The sequence below is a fragment of the Mustela putorius genome, unplaced genomic scaffold (assembly GCF_011764305.1).
Source record: "Mustela putorius furo isolate JIRA1106 unplaced genomic scaffold, ASM1176430v1.1 tig00003834_pilon_pilon_pilon, whole genome shotgun sequence".
NCBI lineage: Eukaryota > Metazoa > Chordata > Mammalia > Carnivora > Mustelidae > Mustela > Mustela putorius.
Genome location: NW_025421987.1, coordinates 49,067,672 through 49,093,586, shown reverse-complemented (window position 1 = coordinate 49,093,586; position 25,915 = coordinate 49,067,672). Strand labels below are relative to the sequence as shown.

At 37.6% G+C, this 25,915-nt stretch overlaps 1 long non-coding RNA gene across 2 annotated transcripts in view; it reads right to left on the bottom strand.

Annotated features, from left to right (window-relative positions):
• The window catches only part of LOC106006010, a 285,724-nt gene that overhangs the window by 194,271 nt on the left and 65,538 nt on the right, over positions 1 to 25,915 (bottom strand). The window contains exons 3-4 of one of the 2 annotated variants that reach the window (XR_006609109.1): positions 23,270 to 23,469; positions 3,091 to 6,300 (exon numbers count right to left, since the gene is read on the bottom strand). This is a non-coding gene — a long non-coding RNA (uncharacterized LOC106006010). Of the gene's footprint in view, positions 1 to 3,090; positions 6,301 to 23,269; positions 23,470 to 25,915 lie in introns of those variants that run through there. The other variant, XR_006609110.1, reaches the window with a different exon arrangement.

The following is a 25,915-nucleotide window of genomic DNA, read 5'->3' as shown; positions in this document are numbered from 1 at the left end:
GGGTCTTTGTACATGTTGTTCTTCTGTAGAGAATTATACTCTTTATAATCTCTGCCAGACAGAAAGTTGACCAAAAATGACATTTCTCTTTCAGATGGAATGGAAGAGAATCCATATAGTGACATAGGTATAAGATAATTTTTTATATTATAAAGATGGTAATTCAAATCAGTAGGTTAATTATTTAGTCCATAACTAGTATTTGAAAATTTGTTAATTATTTGGAAAATTAATAAATATAGACCCTGCCTCATGCCTTAATCAAAACTAGATTCCAGAGGTTCAATGGAATGAATTAAAAATACAACTATATTTCAAAAATATTAGAATATTGTTCAGGAAGATAATTTTTATAATATACATGCACAATGAGGAAATTCATGGAAAAAAGCAAATAAACATATGAGAAGATGACAAGCTCAATCATAATCAGATAAATGTAAATTGAAATATCTTATCTTTACTAGTTATCAATATTGTAATATCTTATTAATAAATGAGGAAGTAAAAAAAGTCATTCTCAAATGTTTTGTGTGAAATTCTAAGTTAGTATAAGGACTTTAAAGGGCAATTAGAGAATGACTTAAAATTCTGAATATGCATACATATCAACCCAGAAATTTTAGTTTTGAGGAATTCATCTTAAAAAATACTTACATATGTATAAAGGCACACACACACACACACACATTCATTATAATATTATTTGTAATGGCAATAAAATGAAGACAATAAAAGTCTGCCAACAGGAAATTGGTTAAATCGATTAGAATTCAAACATATAACAAATAAATGGAACCACTATTAAAATGAATGAAATATATCTCTATCTACCACGTTGGAAAAATGTCCAAAATATACTTTTAAGCCAAAGAGAATGTTTCAGAACAATATATACTAAATCTTTATACATAGCCACACACAAAACATATGGTTTGAATGTTTTATGGTTACATTTATATCTGTTATAATTACACATGTATGCTTCAACCTGCTCAGGTGCCATGTCCTTTTTGAACCTTTCTTGATTCTCCCCTGTGAATGTGATCTCCACCTCTTAATTTAACCCCATACCTTATACACAAACCTACAATTCCACTACGATCACACCCTATAGTTTCTGATCAAATAAAGATCAAAATGTTTTTCAGTGGATACAGGGTATTGAACTTTAAGAAATGTATGCTAATTTGCTACACCCCAAATATTGAAACCATGTTGGAAATAAACATATCAGAGGCAATCTTCCAACAAATACTTGGATTCTCAAATGTCTGCCTGAACAGGCTCGAAATGATACAAGAGGCAGAGATAATGCAGAATGGCCATGGTCACGGCATTCCCCAGTCCAAAGAGAGCAGATGGACTCCTGGAAGGAGGCTGGGGAATCTCCTCTGCTAGGAAGCCTGCCCCTGGTAAGAGTCTCTGATTTTTAAATGTCTAATCAAGTGTGGGCAGGTGGGAGCCAGAGAAGGAGAAAGAGTGGGAACCCTTTGCATGCTCCAGGATCTCTCTGCAAGCAACAGCAGGCCACTCAAACAGATGTTTTAAAGCTATTCACCTAACATCTGCTCCCATCAACTCAGTTGCCAGGCAAGGTTTAACTGACATTAGGATTGTGCTAGTGGCTGTAAATATGAAGATCTACTCAGATTGAGGAGGACTGACCAGAAAAATGTGTAATATGAGGGAGAAGAAAGCAACCATGTAGAGTCAGTCCAAAGTAACTATTCACATATATCTGGTTTTATATTTTTTAAATTAGCATCAGTCTCAGATCCTAGAACATCTCATGCTGAAACAATTCTGTAAAAGGACAGAATTACTCAAGATACCAGATGTCTTCCAACTGACTGAATGGGAGGAGATATTTGCAAATGACATATCAGATAAATTGCTAGTATCCAAAATCTATAAAGATCTTATCAAACTCAAACCCAAAGAACAAATAATCCAATCAAGAAATGAGTAGAGGACATGAACAGAGATTTCTATAAATAAGACATCCAGATGGCCAAAGACACATGAAAAAGTGCTCCACATCACTTGGCATTGGGGAAATACAAATCAAAACCACAAAGAGATATCACCTCACACCAGTCAGAATGGCTAAAATTAACAAGTCAGTAAATGACAGATGTTGGAGAGGATGCAGAGGAGGGGGAACCCTCTTACACTGTTGGTGGGAATTCAAGCTGGTGCAGCCACTCTGGAAAACAGCATGGAGGTTCCTCAAAAAGTTGAAAATAGAGCTACCCTATGACCCAGTAATCACACTACTGGGTATTTACCCTAAAGATACAAATGTAGTGATCGGAAGGGGCACGTGCACTCTCATGTTTATAGCAGCAATGTCCACAATAGCCAAACTATGGAAAGAACCTAGATGTCCATCAACAGATGAATGGATAAAGAAGAGGTGGTATATATATACAATGGAATACTATGCAGCCATCAAAAGAAATGAAATCTTGCCATTTGCAATGACATGGATGGAGCTAGAGGGTATTATGTTGTGCAAAATAAGTCAATCAGAAAAAGACAATTATCATATGATCTCCCTGATAAAGGAATTTGAGAGGCAATGTGGGGGGTTTGGGGTGTATGGAAGGAAAAAATGAAATGAGATGGGATTGGGAGGGAGACAAACCATAAGAGACTCTTTTTTTTTTAAGATTTTATTTATTTATTTGACAGAGAGAGATCACAAGTAGGCAGTGAGGCAGGTAGAGAGAGAAGAAGAAGCAAGCTCCTGGCTGAGCAGAGAGCTGGATGTGGGGCTCGATTCCAGGACCCTGGGATCATGACCTGAGCGGAAGGCAGAGGCTTAACTTGCTGAGCCACCCAGGCGCCCCCCCATAAGAGACTCTTAATGTCACAAAACAGACTGAGGGTGGCTGGGGGAAGGGAGGTAGGGAGAGGGTGGTTAGGTTATGGACATTGGGGAGGGTATGTGCTATGGTGAGTCCTATGAAGTGTGTAAACCTGGCGATTCACAGACCTTTACCCCTGGGGCTAATAATACATTATATGTTAATAAAAAATAAAAAAAAATTTGAAAAAGAGAAAAAAAAAGATACAAAATGTCCTCAAGATTTCCTACATATTTTCCTTACCCATCTCTGTAAAAGCCCCTGATGGGTCACTCTGCTCTACCTAAGTTCTCCTCCAACTTCCAACCTGTTTCTAACCATCATCTCCAACTTTAAGTTCAAACACACTAAGATATTTAGAAGCTTAATAAGCCAGCACAAAGTTGTATTTTGATAGATGATAGATAGATATTATACATTTATAAAAATGTACATTTTAGACATACATGATTCATTTTTGTTGGTATATGAAACCCAGTGTGAAAAATAATGGCAGACAGCATCTGAGAGTGATGTTATAAAACAGTAAGGTCATTTTTTTCTGATGAATTAAACAACAACAACAAACCTCTAGCCAAAGTACAAACTGGAATAAGGCTAAGAAATCTTTTTTGAAAATCTCAGAGGTACCTTCGAATGTAGTGGTTCTCAAAAGGTGACCCCAGATAGCAGCATCAACATCACCTGGGAACTTATTAGAAATGCTGAGGGTGGAGCCCAGCAATGTGGATTTAATGAGCCCTCTAGGTGATTCTGATGCTCACTCAAGTTTGATAACTGCTATACTCAGGGTTATGGTTTTTTAGGCTCTCATAAGCTCAGCTTGGGGCAAATTGGCTATTTGTGTTTGGCTGAGTTGCCTTACTAGGCTTACTCAGTATCTAAGAGGGAAACACTTGGTCATTATACATACATGCATATATTTTTAAATGAGCAAGTATTTGAATATGATCCGTGATGAAAGTAGACTATGTAATCTAACTTTTCTTTTGATGTATAAATACTTAAATTTGAAGTCTTCTAAAACTTTGACAGTGGAATGCAGTGATTTATACTTAACAAATTATTTCTATTGAAAAAATACATGGTAATTGGGCTTATCCCACAAATTTTGATAGCCATATGTAAATGAAAATCTAGATAATATCTGTTCTCATTATAAAAGAAAGCTATTTGTAATATGTCTCTTCATTGACTTCAACTCTACTTCTACAACTCTTTCTTGCTGTCATAGTAAATAGATGATTATCTTTCTTGATAACCTCAAATTATTAACAGGCTTTTCTGGAGTAAACAATTAATTTTTGACACAGATTAAAACCCAGCACCTTCTTATTACAAGTATGTTAGGGGAATAGCCTTTCTTCTTCCTATACAGCTTAGTGTGAGTTTTTCAAATCTCCAGATGTTCTAAACCATGGATGAATTTTATATAAAACCATGGTATAAAGTCAATGCTCATATTTCTTTCTCAAGTGGTTCAAAGATTAATCAATAAGATGAAAAGCATAAAAATGTACATGCAAATTATTAGTATTTGCCATTGAGTCTAACTAAATTGGAAATCACAAATACCCCAGGCAACATAATAATCTTGATTATGAAAGAAATGTTGTATTCTATCAACTCCAAATACTTTAACAGAAACACTAATTATATTGTAACTTAATTGAAACGGTCAGAAGTTCAGATGATTATATAGAGAAGCAAATAAAAGCAATAAATTAACAAACATTTTATATAATTACTAGAGTGTTTAGGACGTGATTAAAGTAAATTTATTCTTATTTCTAATTTGTCTTAAATCCCTACATTAATATTCCTAAGATGAAGGCTAAGTAATTGGACAGTCCCATAGCTCTCTCTATTTTAACTTGCTGTTCATCATGTCTCTTCAGTTTAGTTTTTCAACATAATATAAATTTAAAAAGCCATAAATATTACAAGCTATGGGTTAAATTATCCATTTGATTTCTGTTCATATTATGTGCCTTTAAAGACTTAATTAATCACAATTTTCATATTCAAAACACGTTAAAATGTTTTGCATGATGTGGATTACATAGAAACTTGAATTCCTCTAGTCCTAAACTGGGGGTGGAGGGGAGATCTGCTACCATATGAATATACTTCTTAATTCGGGGGAAGAGTGATAAATAACTTCAAAACATGATTTAATATCTTTCTTATCTGCTTCACGACACCTCTGCCTCTTTCTCATTCAGCAATGCCAGGGCTGGGAATTGGTGACAGTGCAAAGCAGAAGCTGCCTTTGCAATTTGTTTCTCCTCTTGGCTCCTCCTGCCCTGAGCCTGACATAAGTTGTCACCAGCCTCTCAGGTTAACAGACAGAAACCCCAGCCTGTTCAGAGACCTCGCCAAGAGCAGCAATGGTCTAGCACCAGTGGATGCAGGAGGATTCCCGGCACTTCCATGGGAGCATTCTGAGCCGAAAGACAAACCTTTATTAATGGCGCATATTAATGATCTTTACGTTTTAATTAGAAATGCTTGAGTTAAGATCACTCACTAAAACCTAAATGAGCAAAGGAAGGCTTACCTCTTGTTCCTCTGCTTTTCAACTGCAAGCAAAAGCAATAAGCTGACCTGAATCAGGTCAGAGCAAATACCAAGGAAACTCATTAGAAATCTGTGATTTAGTCCAAGCTGGAAATACCAGATATTTCCACTTCAAAGCCAGGAAGATATAAGGTTAGCAAAGGGAATAGCCCACAGAGGTCTCTCTCTCTCTCTCTTTCCATTCACTGGCATGTGCATACGTTTTTGACTTTGCCATATCCAATCCTTTCAATATGCAAAAACCAAAAGCCACATGCTTAAATCAATGTCTAAGGGCTTCATCAAGTTTGGATATTTTCCTAAGCAATTTGAAGGGTTTTGTTTGCTTTGTCTAAAAGCACCAAGTTTATACTAAATAAACTCAGATTTATTTCTTGGCTATTGTAATAAGAAAAAAAGGTAGATTTAATACTTTGGAAAATATTTTTGGACAGTTTCCTTTAAACTGAAGATTAATATCTTTCTTTTGAAAATGGAGACAAGCCAGGCAGTGTTAAAATATGATTTTATTGGGGAAGAAAGTTCTATGTGGTTCTGCTCTCCCCCCACCAATGATTTCTAAAGCACCATCATCTCCTCAGAAGCTATTGAACACATGGTAATAAGTTCTCAAATGTGGAGAAGAAAGTGTCAGTTTTAGGCTTTGTACTGAGAAATGGCCTTGAGGCCCCCCTCCAATAGAAATAAATGCATGATAAGCAGCATCTCTTAACTATTCAACAACTATATAATTTTAACCCAGATGTTGCCTCAACTTCCATTCCTCAAATACTTGAAGGAGAGCTTCCTGAAGTGAGGTTTCCAGACATCTGGTGGTCAGTCAAGTGGTCCTCAGATAACATGAAAGCTTTAGAAGAAAAAGCGATGGAATGATTATGTTAGCAAGCATTTCATAAACTTAAGATGTGAAACAATTTGATTTTCACAGAAATCTTGTTACATATATAATAATCCTTACCTTCTGAAAAGTTTTTGTAGGAACCTTAAGTGTGTTTATCAATTCTTCTTGCCTCTTCTTCAGTTAACAGAACGCCTTTTTGTCTCTGCTGATAAATTACTCCACTATTTGCAGTACATTTTTTATAATCGTGAATTCACTATTTTCTATTATAAGTATCATGCTGAGTTAATGCCCCTATTTGAAAATTTGGATCAATGACTCAAAAAGTGTTCGATGATGCATAAAAGTAATGATGACAATAATAATAATTTCTATATCTCAGGAGGTCATTTAAATACAAAGAAAATGGAACTCCACTGCAAATATAGATTATGAGTTTGTATGTTTTCAAATATGTGAATCTGCTTTTGTGATGATTTTTCCATAAGCAGATGAAAAGGGAAGGGAATATCTGAAAATGGGAATTTTGGGAGAACGGCAAACTTATTGGCTCCCAGTCTAATTTTATTTTCTATTTTGAAATTTTTTTCCAAATAATGACATAAACCCACAGAAGCTTCATTTCTAAAGATAGCAAAGTGATTTCTTATGAAAGCAACTTGAGTTAATACAACACAAATATTTAATAATGCTTTTCACTATAAACTTAATCTTGTCATCTGTCCAAAAAGGGACCAAAACTAGAGGGGCATCATTCACAGTCGCCTTTCCCGTAAGTCTAGATCTTTTCATTCTAATAATGATTTAAGTCTCTTAAACCATTAATAGCCTTAAACACTTGCTCATTAAATTCATGGTCTTCTATTTTAGATTATTGTTCCATTTACAAATAATGACATTTGCCTCTGCCTTTCCATCAGTTCTCATTTCCACTTTTTTTTAAATCAAATTTATTGCTTGGGCTTAGTCTTTGAGCAGTGTTGAAAAGGTATAGTATTGGCATCTTCATCTTAATTCTTCACTAAGAATGCTTCAAAAGTTACACCATTTTCTATGATGCTTGCTGTAGATAGCCCATGGATACCCTCTAGCACATTAACTAACTTCCCTTCCTCATGGGTGCTTAGGTGCCTCAGTCATTTTAGTGTGTCTTCCATTCATGCCATGATCTCTGAGTTCTGGGATCAACTCCCATGCCCAGCTCTCCATGGGGAGTTTGCCTCTCCCTCTGCCTTTCCCTCCCCACCAACCCTGCTGCTTGTGTGCTCTCTCTCTCTCTCAAATAAGTAAAATAAATAAAAAATAAAAATAAAAAAAGAAACTTCTGTCTCAAGTGAAGAGTTTTTAATATTAATTGGTGTTATATTTTATTGTGTTTTTTGAAGAGCATCAACTGAAATAATTATATGATTTCCCCCCTTAATCTGTTTTTTGTTAAGATTTTTTAAAAATTTATTTATTTGGGGCGCCTCGGTGGCTCAGTGGGTTAAGCCGCTGCCTTCGGCTCAGGTCATGATCTCAGGGTCCTGGGATTGAGTCCCGCATCGGGCTCTCTGCTCAGCGGGGAGCCTGCTTCCCTCTCTCTCTCTCTGCCTGCCTCTCTGTCTACTGTGATCTCTCTCTGTCAAATAAATAAATAAAATCTTTAAAAAAAAAATTTATTTATTTGACAGGCAGAGATCACAAGTAGGCAGAGAGGCAGGCAGAGAAAGAGGAGGGAAGCAGGCTCCCTGCTGAGCAGAGCCCCGATGCAGGGCTAGATCCCAGGACCCTGAGATCATGACCCAAGTTGAAAGCAGAAGCTTAACCCACCAAGCCACCCAGGCACCCCCCTTAATCTGTTTCTATAGAGAACCACACTAAATTTCCTGATGAAAAATCTGAATTCCTGTTAGAGTCCCTACTTACTCATACCTTCAATATTCTGCTGCAATTTTCCTTGCTAATACCTTATTTGAATTTTTGCATCTATTTATAATTAGAATACTACTAGACGTTTATCTTTTTGTGTATTAAAATCATACTGTTTTGGTGTCACTCTGAAGCGAACTTTGGAAGATTAATTAGATAGCTTTCTACCTTTTTCAATCATTTGCAAGAATTTCTAAAACATGAGAATTAGCTATTCCTTTAAAATTTTTATAAAACTTACAGTAAACCATCTGGCATTAGACTTTTCCTTTGAGAGAAATTTCTGACTACATTTTCAATTCCTTCTACAGTTATTGATGGTTTTAGATTTTCTACTTCTTTTTGAGTCACTGTATTAATTTACATTTTCTTAGAAAAATAATAGCAATTTCATTGGTCCAAATCTGTGAGTAGTATTTTGTTCAGATTTGTTCATCTCCACAGCTCCAGTTAATAGCCCTGTATCTTATATTCTATTATTTTAGTATTCATGTTATTTCCCTCTTGATCAAATTTAGCAAATATTTATTAATTTTGCCACCCATTACTTTTATTGATTGATAAGACTTTTATTCTACATACACTTAAAATTTTACATGTATTAATTCTTTAATATTTATTTACTTATTCATCTAATATATAAGAATTGGCATAAATTCCAGTTGTCCCCTTTGATAGTACTATTCACTTTGATCCCTTGATTAGTATGGGATCTGCCTGTAAAACTGCTTGATAATGGTTTTGTGAAAAGGTACTTTGGAACCATTTAAACACCCTGTTTCTGATCAAGCTTTTTGTCTGTTCATTCATTTATTTGTGTCATCATGGATTCATGGTTTCCTATTTTATCAATGGGCTATAATCTACTAATCATTTTGATACTCAAATTGAACTTGGTTTCATCAGTGGGAACCTCTCTGAAAAAACTTTTGAATTCTATTGTCTGTCATAAGAATAAGAGTTTATCAAACTTCCCCTGTATCAGGCCTGAAAGGGGCATTTCTCAAAGAGTCCTGGATCCTTTTTGTGGAGAATGGTTGCTCCAGAGTACTCTCAGCAAACAGACCTAGGGAATATATGTGTGTATACACTTAACACATTCATAAACACATATGCTCAGTGTATTTCTAAATATAAATCTATGTTTATTTTTATAGTTATCTACCTTCTTTGGATCTATATTGAGAGTCATTAATTCTCTAGTGTCAAATCCAATCTACAGAATCCACTCTAGTTTTCTCTATTGCTATATTTGTAATGGTTTTCCAACCATGGGAAATGGACTCCCATTATCTTTATTATATGTGTTTATTTAATCAACTCCTCTCTATATCGCCAGTGTTCCATCTCTGTCACCGCCCATTCCCTTTCTCAAAGCCAATGTGGATATTCTCCTCATCCCAAATGGGTCTTTACTTGCCATGACAGCCACTCCACATACCATACACACACACACACACACACACACACACACACACACACACACACATCCTCAAATAGCTTGGACTCTGACACCTTAGAGAAGGCCACCCATCCACATGGATTTCTTCAGGTTCTGACTAACCATGTGGGGCCACTTTTATAGGTAGAAGCCCTTCTTATCCTTTGAGAGCTCAGACTGCCAGCCCATTCTGGACCACCAGGGCTTCCCATTTCAAATGACATCAACCTCATCTGAATTATTTATATTCAACAATATATTGAATTATTATATTTATCAGCCTCATCTGAATCATTAAGGAAGGAAAGAGAAACAGGAAGAGAAAAAAACTGCATTCTATTGTACATTGATCTCTCATAGATATTATTAAGAACTTGAGAAAGCTTTTTACAAGGAAAAGTATTTTTTCATATAGCTCAATCAACAAATATTTTTTGAACACCTGTTGTGTCCTGAGCTGAGGTAATATGAAAGAAGTGTGAAAAGGTTCTCTTGTCATGTAGTTACTTGAAATTAGATTGGAAACTGAATATGGAACAGAATAATAAAGGTTCTTTATATTCTCTATAACAACAGAAATAGAAAAAGGAGAATATATAACTATTAGACTCCCAAATTGTCATAATACATAGTTTGCTTTGAGGTAACCTTTTCACACCTGATGTCTATGGCTTTTCTTCCAACTGCACTGAGGCTCACTTAGCACCGAGCTTTTTATTAATGCTTCAGAATGGATGGTGGTAAGTTTCACTCTGTTAAATTATTGGAACAGACACTATTATTATTTTGGTAGTACTGTCATCAGAACTAAAGCATAATATAGTCAGTACAATACAAAAAAAAATCATCACTTAAAAAAATAGAAGAAAAAGAACTGGATTGCAGAGTAATTCTTAAAATGTGCTTGCTGTAGGTTGGTCTGACTCAGACATGCAATTTATATTTTAATCATTTCCACAAAGGTCTACATTCATTTTAGAAGTATAGAGAAAAAAGCATAACTCCCTGTTCTGGCTGAGAGTATGGAGGTTGTGATGGTGGAGCCATGCAGTACTCGGCAGGAGTATTAAAAAACAGAAACAGGTACCCGCAGGGAGAGGAAAAGGCAAAGTGCCAAAGGAAACAAAGGAAGAGAACAGTCTGCTGGGTGGCCCTGAAGGAGCGGAGAGGAAAAGGAAGTAGCTGCTGCCAATTGCTACTGTCACCACAACTCTCGTCATTTTTGACGGTTCAAAGAGAACTGTTATCATTCATGCCTTAGTCTCCACGGATATTTTTTTAGAAGTGATTACCATGTTACCATGGCTGAGAGCATGACATCATAGCTGAAGGCCAAACACTGACTAATGTCCATAACAAAAAATGACAGCTGCTATTTTTTTTAATGATTTTTATTCATTTATTTGAGAGAGAGAGAGAGTGAGCATGAGCAGGGGGGAAAGGCAAAGAGAGGGAGAAGCAGACTCCTCACTGAGCAGAGAGCCCGATGGCTTGAGAAAGCTTTTTACAAGGAAAAGTATTTTTTCATATAGCTCAATCAACAAATATTTTTTGAACACCTGGTCCTGGGGGCTCCATCTCAGGACCAGGATCATGACCTGAGCCAAAGGCAGACACTCAAACTGCCTGAGCTTCCTGGCGGCCCAATGACAACTGTTATTATTTTTTTTAAAGATTTTATTTATGTATTTGACAGACAGAGATCACAAGTAGGCAGAGAGGCAGGCAGAGAGTGATGGAGAAGCAGATTCCCTGCTGAATAGAGAGCCTGATATGGAACTCGATCCCAGGACCCTGGGATCATGACCTGAGAGCCAAAGGCAGCAGCTTTAACCCACTGAGCCACCCAGGCCCCCAATGACGACTGTTATTAAGATCACTAATTGTCCTCAGATACTGCTTTTGTCAAGATAAGTGTGCAGAAATGATTATGGAAGCAATTAGCCATGCTTTTCAATTTCACAAGTATGTTCTAACTTTACTCTCTTGCTTTCTACAGGAATGACTGAGACTCAATATTTTCTTTTTGAGAGGGAGGAGGGAAGAGGGAGAGGGAGACTCTCAAGCAGACTCCCCGCTGAGCAAAAACCCAATGGAGGCTCAATGTCATGACCCTGAGATCATGACCTGAGCCAAAATCAAGAGTTGGACGCTTAACAGACTGAGCCACCCAGGTGCCCTGAGACTCAATACTTTTAAGTAGTATAACATAGGATCAAGGCACAACCTTAATTAGGCTACAAAATATTCCCCCTTTAGTCAAAGAGAAAACAAAAGCTGATTCCTGAATGTGCTGGCTGTCCTTCCTTGTGATAGACAAAAACTCCCACAGGGTCTTCAGTTACTACAAATGTACATTCATTAAATGAGATCTTTGTAAATGCTGCCTACACTCTGCCCCTTTCTCTAGAACCCCTCCTTGTAGCCAACTTCTAGGACTCTGCCCCCTTTGCCTAAATTGTTCAGTTAAGTAGAGACTGACCCAAGCTGGATTAATGGGATCATCCCTCCTGTGAGTTTTCAGTTAGGACTCAGGGACTCTAATCACTTAGCTGATGACACTGAATTTTTAAGAACATCTAAATGTAGGGACTGTAGAGACATGCATGTTGGTATTTATGGTTTTTGCATGAAAAAGCAGAGAAAAGTCACTTAAAAGTGACTAGGAGGTCATGGAGAAACAGGACCTCTCGTCTCTCATGTTTCAGTTCTGGATCTACATTCAGTCCTTCCAGTGGGGGAAATGCTATAGCTCCCTTGTAACCAACCCCCACCTTCATCCTGCCTTATATTTAATGAGGTTAGAACTGGACCACATGGAGGAAACCTTGTGTTCCTTTTAATTGTCAGTGGTTTACAAGTCCTCCCTCTCCCATGGTGACCTCTTGGACACACTGGTGGCAGTGTGTCCATGGAACACTACTAAGATTTTTTTTTTATGTACTTGCACGTGGCTACCAATGGATTCCTGAGCACTGATTGCAGACACACATTGCTCAAGCCCTCCTTTCCACCCAAATCTAATACCATCAGTCCTAGAGCAGGTGATTCAAGTAGCAGCACCCAAGACTGGGATGGTCTATCAACAGCTCAGAGCATCTCCGCTTGAGATACTTACTAGAGCTCTCCATGTTTGTTTCCTACACAAGTCCTGAGAACTGATTTTATTAATGCTATGGAATATGCTAGTTAATCATTTGACTGAATATGCTAATTTCCAAGTCCCTCAAAGAAAAGCCTTCACAGACATTGATTTAATTATGTCAGAGACACTGTGTATCATGTTGTCTTAGAATGAATGTACAAGAGATTGTCTTAACGAAGCTATGCTTTCTAGCTTTCTTTTCCCCAACCCACTTTTATGATTGGACTCTTAGTTTTATTTTACTTTAAATGCTTCATTGTTGTTCTTTAGTTCCGTTTTTATTGGTTTATTATTGTTTGTTTGTTGTTGTTTTCAGTTTTTTCTATACTTTTTTATGATGAATGCCCTCAAATTACTCTTGGGTAAAATAACAAAAGAATAGTAGTGAAGCCAACCGTGAGAGAATAGTATTTTCAGGTTCATCCATTTCCCTGATGAATCGGCCAGAGATGTGGAAGCACCATGAGATGAGGCATCACGCAGACAAGAAGCTACTGGACTCTCTCCTTCCTACCATTAATCTTAATGATACTACATGCTTCCATGTGCTTGATCCTCTTTCAGGATCTTTTATACATGTGAACAATTAGTGAGCATTTACTCTCTATCCAGGAAACAGAAGTGAAGAAGAAAAATTCCTTGCACTTGAGGAATTTATAGTCAGTGGAAAAGATACACATGACGTCAGCTAACAAGACTATAAGAAAGAAGGAAAAGAGTTCTAGGAACATAGGTACATTTGCATGGGAAGATAGAGGAGAAGCAGCTGGGTCATGGAGGGGACTAATGAGGAAATGGTACTTAAATTTGGCCAAAAAGGAATACGTTGACAACAACGTAAGGGACAATCTGAGCAAAAAAGGGACAGATGCCTAAAGCTTCATCTTTTGTTTGAGAAAGACTGAAAAGGGAATCAGGAAAATCTTGATTTTTTTAGAATTTGTTAGAAGCGTGATCTATTTGGAAAGCTATGTTAGGGTGTTGAGACAGAAGATCTATCAGATAATGCAGCCTTCCCTCAGAAGACTCAGCTTTTGTCATTTCAAGTGCTTCTGAAATAAAAAATAATCTAAAGGGAAGGAATAAAATGATGAAACCCAAGCTGGAATTGGTGGAAATAAGGGTACAGAAAATATAGGGTAGGCCTAGGAACTGAAACCTACTATTGCCATTTTTGCTTTTGTTGGGATCCAACACCAATTCAACGGTGAGCTAAATAGCTAAATAGCTAAATAGCTTCATATTCTACTAACTGAGCAAGCCAGCTGAAACCTGTTTTTCAAATATGGCTTGTGTTCCGTATAAATCTGTGCTTGAGATCAAATATCTCTAAGGTAATAGCCCTCCTCCTCTGGTGTACCAGATGATCAATGTATATCAGTACTGGCATCCCATGAGGATTCTTAATCTTTCTGAAGCCATATGCCATCTGAGAGTATCAACAAACATAAATACATAGAATTGTCATCTCCTTTGATAGAGCACGCATCCCTATTTTCTCTAATATTTTATGACAAATTTGTATATAATTAAAGGATGGACATTCGTTGTTATAAAATCACTCCTTAGTTTTCCATTTAAAACACTTCATTTCTTATAAACTAGACATGAAAACTTTTTTCTACCACAAAGAGATGGTTTTAATCCACTACAAAACAGATTAACTCCAAAATAATTTATAGTTTTTGCCCCAAGAGCTGCGTCTCTCTTTGTCCTGGAGGATATATATTTAGCACACCACATCTCTTCTTGTCAGAGTATGTGTGACAATATGCTACGAGGAGACACATAACTAAACCTGTCAAAACTAGGCTACTGACAGCACATTTGTGTGACAGGGCAAATCTAGGTTGACGTACTGTGATAACAAACGCAACCCAAAGAACCATGGGGCAGCTCTTCTCACACCCAGAGGATGGTATCTTGCCAAAGCACAAAGCAATTCTTACATGTCGAGATGAACCATAATTTTTAAAGGAGGTTATGGGATGGCCTTACACTGCAATTTTTCACTTGTACTCAGAGGATACCTTATAATGTTGTATAAGGTAAGAAGCGGTAAAACGGGGAGGAGAGAGAATCGCACCATCGAACAACTGGGAAGACTACGTAATCCATTCTGTGCAAAGGCATTTGCCCTTCAGTCATTTCACACTCCCCTCCAAGGCCGCCTTTCCCGCGGCAGCCACAGAAAGCAGGCAGATGTGCAAGGAAAATCAGTGCATGCACAAGCAAGCTCAAGGAGTTTCGGTTTAGTTCTTATCATTTATTTTGCTTCTGGAAACTACAGTGAAAAAACACACATGATCTTATCGACTGGAAATCAGTGAGATCTTTGGCCCCCTCTTCACACCTTCACTTGTACAGCTGCCTCTGATCTCTCTTATTAAAAAAAAAAAAAAATCTTCAACAGAAAACTTAAGAGGAATTGATTACGAAAGGGTTTGAAGGCAGATATAAGAATTATCCGTTCTTACAGAGAATTTGTGTGGTGACACATTTATGATGTGTCCTTACGGAGAAGAAACTGCTATCCAACCAAGCAGAGATTGGAACAGGATGAAAACGTAACCTCATAACAAAGTCCTATGAGGCCCACTGTTCTGTTGCCAGCTGGGCAGCTCCCTTCTTCTGTTGAGGAAACAAACAACTGATTGACAGAGGGGCTTCTGGACCCCTGTCTAGAGCTGGACTAAAACAGATCCGAGAAGACAGGGCTCTGCCCACTGTCGAGTGTGCTCTCAGCGTCACCAGGCTGCATGGGAATCCCCTACCCGTCATCCTGTGCCTCAGAGACTCTCCAGACTTAAATAAAGAACATTCCACCCACAATGTATTACTTACAGGCCTGGGGCTTCTCCAAGTTTATCAGTGGAGGCACCAGATGCTCCATTAACCCCCTTAACTCTGAGTTCTTCCCTAGGCGTAACAGGGTTGACTTTCAAAAAGCATTAAGTACATAATCACCACCCCAGTTACTTGGCGGTCAGACTTACACCCACTCAACAGTTGGGAACAGCTCATCCCTGTATTCAACTATAAGAGGTCTCTAAATGACAAGGAAAGAATCCCTTTCCATATGGGAGAGGCAGTGGAGCTCTTATAAACATTCATTCGACCAGAAACTACTGATTTAATACTGTACCTAATATGAAGGTTATTGACACAGTAAATTTGATTATGCTTATGCTAAGCATGCCCATTCTACCCTAACAAAGAGAAGCGCACATTAGGAACGGCAGAAGTTGACTGGAGCAGAACCAACTGACGTAGGAAGAAGCGATGTTTGAGAACAAGAAAGGAAAGAGGAAAAACACCCAGGCTTGGTGGATAAGAATATAGGGTCCAGAGCCAGACTTTTCTGGGTTCAAATCTGGCTGCTTTATGAATTGAACCAGGTCCTTAACTTCTCTGTGCCTCAGTTTACTCAGTTAAAAAGTAGGAAGAGTAGAAGTACAGGCCTCATCTGTAGAAGTATTGGCCTCATCCTATCATCTGGTTGTTTTGAATGAGTTTAGATGAGTTAATTCCTGTGAAGTACATTGAGCTCTATTTGGCGCAGAGTAAGTTTGTCGTAATTATTAGCTGTTAGTTAAGTTGGTTATCAGGGAAGCACAACAGTTAAGAGAATTTGAGTAATAGCAAAGGATCTTTCACATCACAGTAAACCCAGAGGGGGATCTCTGTGTTATAGTTTATGACAGACAATAGTTGGTATTTACAGTTCCTGAGGACTTCCATTAAAGTTAAAAAAAAAAAAAAAGTCTGTTTTTGCCCTTAACATTTAGTGAACATTTCCCTGTGAAATTAAGCATGAAATCCTTCATCTGGTCATATCTTTTGCCAGTTTCCTATTATCAAGTTCTTTTCAATTTCTGATACTAATAGATGTAGTGAAAAGAAAAAGATCAATATTGAAAACAAACAAAAATGCATTACCCAGGGCTATTTTTGTATACCAGTGGGGATGGAGACAGTTCTTCATTTAGAAAAATATCTGGAAAAGTCTCTTTGGACATGAAAAATACTAATCCATTCATGCTCTGAAAGAAGAAGAAATTTCAAAAAGAAAGGTGACCTGCCTTGCGCAGGAAAGTGAAAGGAATTTTTGTTTTTTGCTGGTTGCCTGCGGAGAGTATGTGGGGCTGGGGAATGAAGAGCCTCCCTACGGAGAAGGGCTCTGGCCCTTTAGGTAGAACACATGAAGTATGCTAGGGCTCTACAGAGGACATACCAGCAAGAAATTTCCCAAGGTGTGAGATAATTTTGTCATGGTAAAGACTTTTTTTTTTTTTAAGAGTTTATGTATTTATTTGACAGACAGAGATCACAAGCAGGCAGAGGCAGGCAGAGAGAGAGAGAGAGAGAGAAAGGGAAAGCAGGCTCCCCACTGAGCAGAAAGCCCAGTGCGAGGCTTGATCCCAGGACACTGAGATCATGCCCTGAGCCAAAGGCAGAGGCTTTAACGCACTGAGCCACCCAGGCACCCCTCTAGTCATGGTAAAATGTGACATTGACATTAAATCTATTTCTGGTACCATGTTGTATTTCCCATTGGTCATCCCTAGGCCTGATTACCTCCAAACAATACCTTCATATCACTAATAAGATAAGGAATTGAAGGAAGATCCATGTCTAGGGTGGAAAAAAAGAGGGTCACCAAGAAAGGTCAACAGACAACTTTCCTAGCTGTGAGATCTTTAGGAGAGTTACTAAACCACACCGTCCTTCAGATTTCATCTTTTAAAATGGCGATAATGCCACTTTATGTCATATAATTGCAAAGAAAAGGTTAAATGTTAGAAAGTGGCTAGCAGTAGTATGTGTTCAATAAACATTAACTATGAAAGTCTACTCCAATGAATCTTCTTGTACACATCCCTAATTGAATGTATTGCCTACAAAGTTTCCCAAAGAATATCTAATTAGAAAAATTTTGGTTTTTCTTGTTCTGCAGATAAAACCTGAGATGGAGTCAAGAATTCAAGCTAATGCACAAATACTAGAACAAATATGTGAGTAACTACATATAGTACATAATCTTTCCCATTTCCTTTCTGTGAGAAATATCCATGTAGAATAAACACTGTGGAGATAAAGAATAGACTCCTACCAACGACTGTACTTTGTTATCAGTATCCTTTGGTTATACATTATTTTTCAGCCAAGCAAAAATTATACAAAAGAAGACTCCTGAAATGTCTAGATCTATGCCTAATTCTACTTACTTCTAAAATACAGTTTTTACTGGGGTGCCTGGGTGGCTCAGTGGATTAAAGCCTCTGCCTTCAGCTCAGGTCAAGATCCAAGGGTCCTGGGATTGAGCCCCACATCGGCCTCTCTGCTCAGCAGGGAGCCTGCTTCCTCCTCTCTGTCTGCCTGCCTCTCTGCCTACGTGTGATCTGTCTGTCAGATAAATAAATAAAATCTTTAAAAAAAATACAGTTTTTACTGTATTTTATTTTATTTATTTTTTATTTTTATTTTATTTTATTTTATTTTTTTATTTTATTTTATTTTTTATTTATTTTATTTTTTAAAAAGATTTTATTTACTTATTTGAGAGAAAGAGAGAATGCTCAGGGGTGGAGGGGTAGAGGGAGTGAGAGAGAGAGAGAAGCAGGCTCCCCACTGAGCAAAGAGCCTGATGTGGGGCTCGATCCCAGGACTCTGGGATCATGACCTGAGCTGAAGGCAGATGGTTAAGTGATTGAGCCTCCCAGGAGCCCCTTTACTAATAAGCGTTCAGGGGAATGTTAAATCATACACAATATATTCAATTTAATAAGGCAGAGAAGTAGGCCACCTTTTAATTTTTATTTATTTTTTATAGACTTAATTTTTTAAAGATTTACTTATTTATTTATTTATTTGAGAGAGAGGAAGAGAGTGTGGGGGAGGGGGACAGAAGAAGAGACTCTCAAGCAGACTCCCTGCTGAGTGCAGAGCCAGCCTCTCGGGGCTCAGTCTCAGGATCCTGAGATCCTGACCTAAGCCCAAATCAAGAGCCAGTCACTCAACCAGCTGAGCCATCCAGGGCCACCTTTATAAAGAGAGCTTATTCAAAAGATAAATATGTGCTTTGAAGAATAAGTTTCAGTTATTCCGAAAATTTGGTTATTTAGAATAAAGTCATCTCCTAAATGTGCCAGCTAACTTAAGTTCTAGTTTATTATTCTTCTGAGCTCTGTGCATTTCACTCTCTTAATCACGATAAAACAACTTGCAGAAAGTTTGTTCAGCTATTTATTCTTTCACTGGCTGCAAGTGTTCTTTTACCCATTCATCATGAGGTCAGCAAATATTTACTGTGCAGCTACTCTGGGCCAGGAGTTGGGCCTGTGTAAGGATGATTTCAGAGAGTCTGGTTTCACTGAACACAAGGTTACATATATATGCGTCATCCTGCAGTTAGGTCGAGGGTTTGTCATTTTTGATTGCCAAACGTCATGAAGGAGAGCTTGGGAAGATTTCCACAAGGTCATACAGGACAGACTAAAGAAAGGGCCTCAGTGGGGACATGTCCAAGCCAAGCCTGCAAGGCAGAGGCCCCACCCTTTCATCCTTCTGCAGACATACGTGCCTGGATACACCAGGGGTGAAGGTTCAGAGGAGGACCCCTGCCAACAAGCTGATTTCCCTTAGAAGGCAAATATGAAAAGAACCTTGTCAGAGTGTGTGTGTGTGTGAGAAAGAAAAGAGAGAGCATAAGGATGTGGAAGAAAGGAGAGAAAGCAGAAGTGAGGGTAAGGTGATAATCAGAATACAGGGGAGGCAGGCACATCAGATTAAGTTTTAAAGGTTTCTGTAGTAACATCAGAAAGCCAATCATCCAGCTCTTGGAGCTCATGGGAAGTTAAGTTCAAGCACAGGCCTCCTGCCAGAGGGAGAAAGCACCCTGTCCCATGGGATGCTGAACTTGAGTGCAGGTGTTCTATGGAGAGAAGCAATCGTCTCTTCCTCATGTCTGACTCCTCCTCCAAGTAAACAAGAAACCCCAAAATAATTTTTAGACAATTTGAGATCTTCCTGTATGCCAAATATTATGCTAGGTGTCAAAGACATCAGAATAAATAAATTGAATAAAAGCCCCTGTTGTCACGTAACTTGAAATCTAATGGGAGATACAACCAGTACAATTAAAACTATCATATTATTATGTGAGCACATTATCGGTGTTGCCCCAAATATGCAAAAGATGGTTTTACTTTTATCTTGATGTATAATAAAAAATATATGACCAGCGCATCAGATTTTTGCAAATATTGCTTGGGATGTGGCCAAAGGAACAACTAAAAAAGGGGGGGGGGGTTAGTTAATTGTTAAAACATGTTAAGTAAAATAAAATTAAACAGAAATTAAAAATTGCTCATATTGGTATGTGAATTACAAGTTTGGGAAACACCCCTTCCTGCCACTGAATCGTCACAAAATTCTGTGAGGCAGGCCTTAATATATATTACTGTCAGAAAATGGACTCCAGGGGCGCCTGGGTGGCTCAGTGGGTTAAGCCGCTGCCTTCTGCTCAGGTCATGATCTCAGAGTCCTGGGATCGAGCCCCGCATCGGGCTCTCTGCTCAGCAGGGAGCCTGCTTCCTCCTCTCTCTCTGCCTGCCTCTCTGCCTGCTTGTGATCTCTGTCTGTCAAATAAATGAATAAAATCTTAAAAAAAAAAAAAAGGACTCTAAAATGTAGAACACTCTAGGCTTCCTCAGGACATGAAGGACACACTGCCTGGTGTCACTGTCCTGAACTAACATCGGGAACACCAATGATCATCAAATATTCTAATTCATGTTGGATTTTCCCAAATGCTCACCCCGTGTAATTAACTCTCTATCCCACAGAGCAATCTGGAGCTGTCACGCCCCACCATGAAAGGAGGGGCAACTTGATTCTCCCTCCCCCAGGAATCAATCGCTCAGCATCAGTAACATTTACACCGCCTGTGTCTTTGCATCCTCAAAACCTCAGGGCAGTTACTTCAAAATCAGGAAAACATCTACTGGTAATCGGTGGCCCCATGGAGAGGTTTTCCACCACAGGAAAAAATTGATGAGAAGAGGAACTAAATATGGACTGAGTGAAAACTGCTGAGCTGGCTTCTACCATGAAAGTCATTAACCAAGTTGGATTAGTAAACTCTTCCAAAGCCACATCTGCCCTATTAAAGCTTGAAGGGCCATATGCCAAAGTGAAAATTAAATAAAGCAACAAAAAGACTGTGCCCAAATGAATTTGGTTTTATTTTTACTACGCAGAGTGAGGCTCTGCACTATAAAGCAACCACAGAGAGACCTTGCCAAGTCGTGGCGGTTTCCCAGAATGCATTAAAAACTCAGGAGTCTCCACCATCTCCACTAATGATGCTAGCTACTGGATCACAAAATGACTTCTCTTCTGTTAGGGAAAAGCCCATTTAGTGAAAATTTCATCAAGCACTGTGAAATTTGCACATCAATTTCAGAATAGTCTGTTAGATATGGCTTAAAATCCTGCAACAATAAAGGTTTCAAAATGCCTTGTTGTAATCAAAAAGCTTTATTCCTGTCCTAATCATCTCTTTTCCTTCTAATGTTACTTAGTATTTCATTGCATATAAAAAAGAAAACCTTGGCTCTACATTTGGTAAAGGACAAAAGATATATAGCTCCACAGAATTAGATCCTATACTCAAGTGCTATGATTGCAAAGAATGTTTTCTGGGTTTTTCACTGCTGGTGGAAGGCAGCATCAGAAACACTTTATAGATAAGTTTTAATATTGCCAAATGTTGAAGTTTAAATTATTTTAAAATTAATTTTTTTGTCTAAATATAACTTAGTATAAATATAACCTTCACCAGTTTCGGCAGATGACAAATCTGGATTGTGAAATCTTTGTTTTGCCTTGCTTTGCTTCTTTCATCTTTTTTTTTTTTTTCTTTTAAGTATATGCAGTAACTCAAACCAGACCAAAAATGTTCCTAACAATCTGTTTTGGTGAATAAGAATAATAAAAATGATTTCTAATTAGTACAACAAATGTGCTTATTCTCAAGTTCCCAAAATGGTTTGTTCACCAAATTATAAAGACACTTTTAAAGCAAATTATCCTTCCCAATCCTTGTTTTATAATCAGTAGAAAAATCAAGTTGGTAGATTATTACATAAAAAAGCTTCTAATACAAACATTTGGAAAAGTTGGATGAAATACAACAAGTTCATTTTCTCAGTACATAGAATAACTTGATAAGATAAAAAGGCAGAATCTCAGGTGCTAAAACTCAAGAGAGTTCTGAAAACCAATGGTGTGTGTGTGTGTGTGTGTGTAATAATACTGGAGGTACTCAAGGAGAAAGCATCAGTACTATTAATCCAGAGACTTGAGTTGTTACGTTCCTGTAGGGAGTGAAAAGTAGTGTCATTGGAACCGTGCTACTTGAGACATCAGCAAAAAGTCATAAAATTTGAATGGCTGGACACTCCATTAATTATTGGCTTTAGAATATGGGGGGAGGATTATCAAATACTAATGGAGGGACCCACTCACAATTCAAGGTACACAAAACTAGCGGAAAAGCCAACCGTGCTAAAACTCAAGTTTGCAACACATGGAAAAAAGTGTATCCAAGCAAGAATCAGGAGACATGACAAACAAGATTTGATCCCATAGGATTTTATGTAATAGAATAATAATTCAGTTTCTAAGTAAGCTGGAGTCATTTGTGCCAGACCAGTATTTTTTACAGGAATAATAGAAAAGGTTGAATAATAACAAGAATATCTTGGAGAGATATTTGGAGATATCTCTTGGAGAGATATTTAGAAATAGTACTGGAGGACTACAGATCAATGAAATCCAAGAGGGTCTGGATTTTGGAGATGGTAGAACCATGGAAAAATGAGATGACTTTTTGCAGCAGCCTTTTCTCTGGCTTAGTTGCTGATTTTGGGAACCAGATGAAAAAGTGAAGAGTTCAAATTTGCCCATGCAGAAATATCCTTCTAGAAGTAGAAAAACCATCATAGATTTTAGTGGTCTAAAAGGATGGAGAGATAAAATTGGAGACTTGATGGTTTTCTCCTCTAGACATTTGCCAAATTATGAAGCTACATAAGAGAGCACACTGAAGGTCTGCCAAAGACAGAGCTCAGAAAAGCAGAGCAGAATTGTCTGGGAACCCATGATACCAAGGAGGCAAGGGCTAAGCATCAAAAATTTCCAGGAAGAGGAGCCTCAGGACATAAGATAGGCTCCCAGTTGAATGCTTTAGAGGGCTATGACCTAGAGCAGAGATGAATGAGAGGTAGACTGAGCTCCATGAAAACTGCAGCCCAATTTTGAATCAACGTAGCTTCTGATTGAATTCATGTGCTCAGCTCCACTCTATCAGACTTGTGAAGGAAGCAATAAATCCTGATGGAGGAATAGAATATACTCTGGATCTCTACGATTTAATTTACACAGCATCAGGCATTCAGTCAAAAATAACTTACCCTTTTAAAAGTAACTGTCTGGGGCTCCTGGATGTCTCAGTCAGTTAAGCCTCCGACTCTTGGTTTCAGCTCAGGTCATGATCTCAGGGTGGTAGGATCAAGCCCCCGGTCAAGCTCCCAACTCAGCATGGAGTCTTCTTGAGGTTCTCTCTCTTCCTTTCCCTCTGCTTCTCCCCCACTCTCTCTCTCAAATAAATAATCTTTAAAATATAATAAAAAAAACATACATGTCCATTTTCCAGTATATACAATAGTAGGATATTGCATATCAATACATATCTATAGAAAATAATACCCCAAAATTTCATATTAGAGTTGTTTCAAGAGTAGAAACTGGCTGAAAAAATAATGTAAGGGATTAGATTTATATATAATATTTAATTTTAAAAAATTCTGGACAAATTAGTGAAAAATTAACCTCTATTTAACCTTCCAGGAAGTATGAGTGTTTTATGTTTCCAATGTTCTTTATATTTGCATTTTTTAAATAGTGATAAATATGTACTAATGGTAACTTTCATTTTATTCCAATTCCAATTTATCACAACCCTGAAATTAAAGGAATCAAATTTAAGTAGTTATTGACATAAGAAGCCAAATAATATGCATATTCATGAATAGGACATAAAATTAAACATAACAATACAAGTGATTAGAAAAAATGCTAAGAAAAGGAATGATTAAATTTGACTGTGTGTCATAATGCTAGATATTTTTATCCAAAGTATTACTCAAAGTTTATGGAACTTTTGTAGAAAATCTGTCTAAGAATAAGGGCTCAAAAACTTTATTATCTAGCAATGTATTTTTATATCTACCATAAATTAGCAATTTCTCTAAAATAAACTATAATAATTCAGAATTCCACCCTGCTATTTCTGTTGCTTTATCATTCATAATAAACATTTGTTTTTTGTGGGGGAAGACTATTAGAGAACCTCCAGCTCTTTCTCTCTCTCTTTCTCTCTCATACCCTCTCATGGCCCTGCTCTTGAGACTTGATGCACACCATTTTGTTCTTTTTGTGTATGACAAAAGATGTGGAGAAAAATTTATTGACAAATCAAATTCTAGAATATTCATGCCAAGTAAATTCCTTGCCATTGTCAAACTGAGTCTCATGATACTTGGATCACACCCAGGATTGTTACACCTTTTGAACTTGCCTCAGTTGTCAAACTCTCCCTATTTTAAGATCTGCCTCTAAAGTTGGTTAATTTTCCTCCAAGTTCAAATTAGAAAAAGAAGTCTAGAACTAGGTGCTAGCTCCTTCTCTTTAGCTTCAGGATTTTCCGGTAATTTATTCATAAATAAACAATAATAAATGAAATAACTCTTTCAATTGCAATATATGTTGCCTCCAAAATCCAAGTTATAGCAGCCTGTCCTTTATCTTTACAGAGACTTTCCAGCAAGACCCAGACTGCTGGACCTCAGAAATTGTAAGAAGGCAGCAAGCACCTCTGTTTTCATAGAATTGAACTCCAGTCTTCTGGCACGCATTTTGCATTTGTCTTATCAAGATTTCTTGGTAAGAAATTTGCTCATGGTTTGCAATGTTGGTGAAAGAGGAAATTTGAGGGGCTTTTACATGGTTCCTAGTATCGTATCTGTCACTCAAAGATTTGAAAAGGCACTGTTAAAATTTGCTAAGTATATTTATAACAATTATATACCCAGAACTTAAGAGAATAGCCAGACAATAGTTTTGAGGCATGAATGAGGCATCAATGAAGTTGGTCAAAATTCCTTTCATTTGATCTACTTAAGCCTTCATTCTGACTGGTGGACAGAAGTGATACCTGGAACCCAAGGATTCATGTCTGTTCAAGTCCATTTCCAACAAAGCCTGAAAAGTCTGGTCATTTCTCTTTTCCCAGTATGTAGTTACTTGGGTAAATGGCCATATAACATTTTGGGAGAGACTTTTTTTTTTCTTTTCTTTTCTTTTTTTTTTTTTTGTACATGCTTGTGAGATTTGCACCTGCCCTTTCCTCAAAAAAGCTATCCGTTTTTTTCAAGGGCTCTAGTCTGTGAATAGATGAAGGTTTGAGATTTGGGTGAAAAGCCACGGCTCTTAAGTCAGATTTCTTTTCACTAGACTCTTCTTTTTAGGTTAAAAAAATCAAGTAGGATACTGGTAGACTTCTTATTTTGGCGGGGGGAGGGGGCGGGTGGGACCCAGGGATCAATAATCAATTACCCACCACCATATTTGACTGTGACTTAAAACTTCTGATGACCACATCTAACCTTTTATCAATTATTGTAGCCATGTCTGTGCCTCTGACATTTAAGGGCTGCTAGGAGGGATCTACCACTCCAGGACCCCATCTTAGCATTTTAAATGAAGCATTCCATTTCAATAGCAGTGTCTCCTACTAGCATCCCAAGTCAACAGAAAACAGTTTCCAGAACACTTATCTAAAATGACAGGACAGCTCTCACTAATGCTTTTTTTTTTTTTTAATTCCAGTAAAGCTAACAGACAGTATTATATTAGTTTCGGGTACATAATATAGTGATTCAACAATCCTATATGTTACTCAGTGCTCATCAGGATAAGTGTAATCTTAATCCCCTTCAGCTATTTCACTGATCTCCCCACCCACATCCCTCTGGTAACCATCAGTTTGTTTGATACAG